At 34.5% G+C, this 6,205-nt stretch overlaps 1 pseudogene; it reads left to right on the plus strand.

The window, feature by feature from the left end:
- The first annotated feature begins 3,051 nt into the window (after positions 1-3,051).
- LOC123849042 (U4 spliceosomal RNA) lies at positions 3,052-3,121 on the plus strand (annotated as a pseudogene).
- Positions 3,122-6,205: the final 3,084 nt, after the last annotated feature.

The raw sequence follows: 6,205 nt of genomic DNA on the forward strand, positions 1-6,205 counted from the left end.
TAGGGGATGACAATTCACAAGCAGAAAGTTTATCTGGGTTTTATCTTCCAAGCCACATGGAAATATAAATAGTGAAACTTGAAGATTATTAGAAGAAAATGGAAGAGTCTTGTCTAGTCTCTATTATAAGACTTTTCTCCTTCCTATTAAAGGTCTACTCCATATTATGGTAGACCAGCTGTAATTTTGATGATTCAATATAGTTATTTACTAATATTAATGATTCTTATCTTGAGCAATAGATTGCAGCAGGTAGTGTGAGTTCTGAACTGACCCTATTAATTGGAGTGTGTTATCAAATATTTATTCTTCCCAGCACCATCTGACAGTGTAGCAACTTACCTTGAATACAATAGGGACATTTTATTTGCATCTTAACAAAGTTGAGATTTCTACCCAATTTGAATATGACATATATTCTATGATATCTCTATGTGGATTATAAATAAATGAAGAAAGTAAATTTAGCTATTCGAAATGTTTTATGATTTGTGAGGAAGAGCATTACACACAAGAATCAAATGCTGCTGGGGGGGTTCAAGATGGCAGTGCAGGGAGATCTTGAACTCATCTCCTCCCATAAACACAAAAAAATTTATAACAACATATAAAATGATTCCCTCCTAAAGAGACCTGAAAACTAAATAAACAGAACTCCCACAACAAAGGATAAAAGGATAACATCAAAATGGGGAAGAGAGACAGAAACATGCTCATGCCAAAACAAAAACAAAACAAAACCCAATAAAACCACCCAAGGAAATGGCAATCCACAAACAAAAGGGATCTCACAAATATGTAACTTTTTTCCTGATAAATAAGGGGTCTGTGCTCCACACCAAGTATTTTAACCTCTAGTCCTTGCACAGGAGAGATGAGTTCCCAAAATGTCTGGCTTTGAAAATAAACAGGGATTAATAAACAGGGATTTCTGTAGGTAACAGAAAACCTGCTTTTACAAGGCTCACTAAAAAATTCACTTGCACTGGATCCTTGCACAAAAATACCAGTTTGAAAATCACCTAGACCATATGGTAAGGAGACCCACTTATTAATCTTAAAACATCTGCAAGAAAGGCAGGAAATTTTTGGATCTCTCTCTAGGGCAGAGACACCAGTGAGTGCCATTTTGTGATCTCATTATAACTTCTAATACTGGCAATGGTGGGAGCCATTTGGAACTCTTCCTCTAACCTGTTTGCATTGAAGAGTGTGTCCCACTAAGGGCTCTGCCTACACCCATGCTATAGCTCTGTATCAACAGGAGACTGGATGAAGCAGAAGAACAGATTGGTGAGGTGGAAGACAAAAAAATGGAACTTACACAAATGGATTGGCAAAAGAAAAACAAATATTTACAAAAATAAAGTACTTAAAGGGACTTTTAGGATAACATTGAGTATAACAACATTCACATTAGAGAGGTCACAGAAGGAAAAGAGAGAGAGAAGACCTGAAAACTTATTTGAAGCATTAATGGCTAAAAATTTCCCTCATCTGGATGAAACTGACATCCATGTCAGGAACCCCAGAGAGATCCAAATAAGAACCCCAAGCAATCCACACTAAGACACGTTATAATCGAAATGGTAAAAATTAAAGAAAGAATCTTAACAGCAGCAAGGAAAAAAGTGTTACATACAAGGGGAACCCCATAAAGCTATCAGCTATTTTTCTCAGCAAAGAAGAAAAAGAAAAAAAAATGCAGACTAAAATGGAGCAGTATGACATATTCAAAGTGTTGAAAGGAAAAAACTTCCAAACTTCCAACCAAGAATTCTCTACCCAGCGATGATTCAGAATTGAAGGGGTGAGCAAGGATTTTTCAGATAAGCAAACCATAAAGGAGTTCATTGCCACTACATCAGCCCTACTAGAAATGTTAAAGAGATTTCTTTAAGCTAAAAAGTAGTGGCACAGATAAATAATGATTTTACAAAAGTAAAAATCCCACAGCATCTGGGTGTCTCAGTTGGTTAAGCCTCCAACTCTTGTTTTCTGCTCATGTCATTATCTCAGGGTTGTGAGATCAAGCCCCACATTGGGCTACGCACTGGGTGTGGAACCTACTTAAGATTCTCTCTCCCTCTCTTCCTCCCCACCACTCTTTTTTTTTTCTTAAGATTTTTTTTATTTCTATTTACTTGAGACAGAGAGAATGAGAGAGAGAGAGCACATGAGAGGGGGGAGGGTCAGAGGCAGAAGCAGGCTCCCGGCCGAGCAGGGAGCCCGATGCGGGACTTGATCCAGGGACTCCAGGATCATGACCTGAGCCGAAGGCAGTCGCTTAACCAACTGAGCCACCCAGGCGCCCTCCTCCCCACCTCTCTTAAAAAAAATAAATAAAAATCTCAGTGGAAAAGGTAAATATATAGTAAAGATAGTAGAGCAATCATTTATAAAGCAAATATAAAGGTTAAAAGACAAAAGCAGCAAAATTAGTGAAAAATGCAATAATTCATTAATGGATGCATAATAAACATGTAAAATATGACATCAAAAACATAAAACATAGGGGAGGAGGAGCAAAAATATAAAATTTAGAAAGTGCTCAAATTTAAGTTCCTATCAACTTAAAACCAATGGTTACATACATAGGATATTATATGCAAATCTCACAATAACCACAAAGCAAAAACAAAAAGAAAAAAAAAGAGAGAAAGGAACCCAAACATAACACTAAAGAAAGTCATCAAACCACAAAGAAAAATAAAGAAGAAGAAAGAAACAGAGAGTAACTACAAAAACAGAAAACAATTAACAATAGGATAATAAGTATATACCTATCAATAATTACTTTAAATGTAAATGCATTATATTCTTCAATCAAAAGACATAGAGTGACTGAATGGATAAATTTTTTTAAAAAAGGACCCATTTATATCTGCCTTATAAGAGACTTACTAAGAATTAAAGACACAAACAGACTGAAAGTAAAGAGACAGAAAAAGATATTCCATGCAAATAGAAACAAAAAGAAAGCTGGTGTAGCTATACTCAGCTCAGACAAAATAGACATTAAAACAAAGACTGTAATAAAAGACTAAGAACAGCTTTGCGCAGTGGCAGTGTCGTAGCCACTGAGGTTTATCCGAGGCGCGATTATTGCTAATTGAAAAGACAAAGAAGAGCATTACATAACAATAAAGAGGTCAATCCAGTAAGAAGACATAACATTTACAAATATATATGCATCCAATATAGAACCAGAATATATAAAGCAGGGGCACCTGGATGACTTAGTTGGTTGAGCATCTGACTCTTGATTTTGGCTCAGATCATGATCTTGGGGCCATGAGATCAAGCCCTACATCCAGCTCCATGCCCAGCAGGGAGTCTGCTGGAGATTCTCTCCCACTCTTTCCCACTCCCTCAACCCCTCCTTCACTCCTGCATGCTCTTCTCTCTCTTTCTCTAAAAATAAATAAATAATTATTTTAAAATATATATAATGCAAATATTAACAAAGCTAAAAGGAGAAATTGACAGGAATATGATAATAGCAGGGGATTTTAACACCCAACTTAAGTCATTGGATACATCATTCAGACAGAAAATCAGAAGGATACATCATCTTTAAGTGACACATTAGACCAGATGGACTTAATAGACATAAACAGAACATTCCATTAAAAAACAACAGAATACACATTCTTCTCAAGGACACATGGGACATTCTCCAGGATACATTACATGTTAGCCACAAAACAAGTATCAGTAAATTCAAGATGACTGAAATCATGTCAAGCATCTTTTCTGACAACAGTGCTATGAAAGTAAAAATCAATGAGAAGAATAAAACTGGAAAAAAACACAAAAATATGGGTATTAAAAACATGCTACTAAACACCAATGGGTCATCAACAAAATTAGAGGAAAGCAAAAAAAAAATACCTAGACAGAAATGAAAACAGAAATATGACATATAAAAAGCTATAGGATACAATATAAATGATTCTAAGAAGAAAGTCCAGAACAATAAAGGTCTACCTCCAGAAACAACAGAAATTCAATTTAATAATTTAACTTTACACCTAGAACTAGAAGAAAAAAAAAAAGAACAAAGCCCAAAGTTAGTAGAAAAAAGAAATGATAAAATTCAGAACAGAAATAAATGAGATGGGAATTAAAAAGACAATAGAAAAGATCGGTGAAACTAAGAGCTGATTCTTTGAAAAGATAAACAAAATTGATATACCAGGAACCTTTCTTTTAGGGACATTGGATCAGTAAGGCAAAAATCCCAACAACAAAAGTCCATGATCAGATGATTTCATTGGTGAATTCTACCAAACATTCAGAGATTTAGTATCTATCCTTCTGAAACTAAAGAAGAGAGAAAAACTGAAGAAGAGAGAATGTTTCCAAATTCATTTTATGAGGCCAGCATTACCTTAATACCAAAACCAGACAAAGATATCACAAAAAATATGTATATAGGCTAACATCCTTGATGAATATAGCTGCAAAAATCCTCAATAAAATATCAGTAAAACAAATTCAACAACACCTTGAGAGGATCATACACCATGATCAAGTGGGATTTATTCCAGGGATGCAAAGGATGGTTCAACAACCACAAATCAATCAATGTAATACACCATAGTAGCAAAATGAAAAATAAAAATCATATGATCATCTCAATTGATGCAGAAAAAGCATTTGACAAAATTCAACATCAATTTATGGTAAAAACTTTCAACAAAGCTGATACAGAGGAACTGTAACTCAACATAATAAAGGTCATATATGAAAAACCCACAGCTAACATCATACTTAGTGGTGAAAAACTAAAAGCTTTTCCTTTAAGATCCAGGAACAAGGCAATGATGCCTACTTTTGCCACTTTTATTCAACATTGTGTTGGAAGTCCTAGCTGCAGCAATCAGACAAGAAAAAGAAATAAAATGCATCCAAATAAAAAAGGAAGAAGTAAAACTGTCTCTATTTGCAGATGACATGATACTATATTAGAAAATCCTGAAATCTATACCAAAACAAAAACAAAAACAAAAACTTGTAGAACTAAAAAACAAATTCAGTAAAGTTACAGGATACAAAGTCTATATACAGACATTTGTGAAATTCCTATACACTAATAACGAGCTACCATAGGAGAAATTAATAAAACAATCCCATTTTCAATTGCATCAAAAATAGTAATATACGTAGGAATAAACGTAACCAAGGAGATGAAAGACCTGTACTCTGAAAACTATAATACACTGATGAAAGAAATTGAAGAAGATACAAATTAATAAAAACATATTCAGTGCTCATGGATTGGAAGAATTAATATTGTTAAAATGCCCATACTACCCAAAGCAATATATGAATTCAATGCAATCCCTATCATTTTCCAATGGTATTTTTCACAAAACTAGAGCAAATAATTCTAAAATCTGCATGGAACCACAAATGATTCTGAATAGCCAAAACAATCATAAGGAAGAAAAACAAGGTTGGAGGTATCACACTTACTGATTTCAAACTATACTGCAAAGTTATAATAATGAAAAAAGTATGGTATTGGCATAAAAACATACACATAGATCAATGGCACAGAATAGAGGACTCAGAACTAAATCCACACATACATGAATAATTAATTTATAACAAAGAAATGAACAACACACAATGGAGAAAGGATAACTATCTCTTCAATAAATGGTGTTGGGAAAACTGGATAGCCACATGCGAAAGAATGAAACTGGAACCTTATCTTACTTCATACACCATAATTTACTCCAAACTGATTAAAGAGTTGAATCTAAGGACTCTAATCATAAAATTCCTGGTAGATAATATAGGCAACAAGACTTAACATTGATCTTAGTGATGTATTTGTGGATCTGATGCCAAAGCAAGCATAATAAAACCAAAAATAAATAAGATGAACTATGTCAAACTAAAAAATATTCTTTACAGCAAAAGAAACCATCATTAAAACAAAAAGACAGGGCGCCTGGGTGGCTCAGATGGTTAAGCGTCTGCCTTCGGCTCAGGTCATGATCTCAGGGTCCTGGGATCGAGTCCTGCATCGGGTTCTCTGCTCAGTGCAGAGCCTGCTTCTCCCTCTCCCTCTGCCACTCCCTCTGCTTGTGTTCTTCTGTCTATCTCTCTGTCAAATAAATAAATAAAATCTTTAAAAAAAAAAACAAAAAATAACACAGAAAAAACACAAAAAGACAAACTGCTGAATGGG

This window comes from Mirounga angustirostris, unplaced genomic scaffold (assembly GCF_029215605.1).
Source record: "Mirounga angustirostris isolate CCGP_5_RB_7025 unplaced genomic scaffold, mMirAng1.0.hap1 SCAF_2, whole genome shotgun sequence".
Lineage (NCBI taxonomy): Eukaryota > Metazoa > Chordata > Mammalia > Carnivora > Phocidae > Mirounga > Mirounga angustirostris.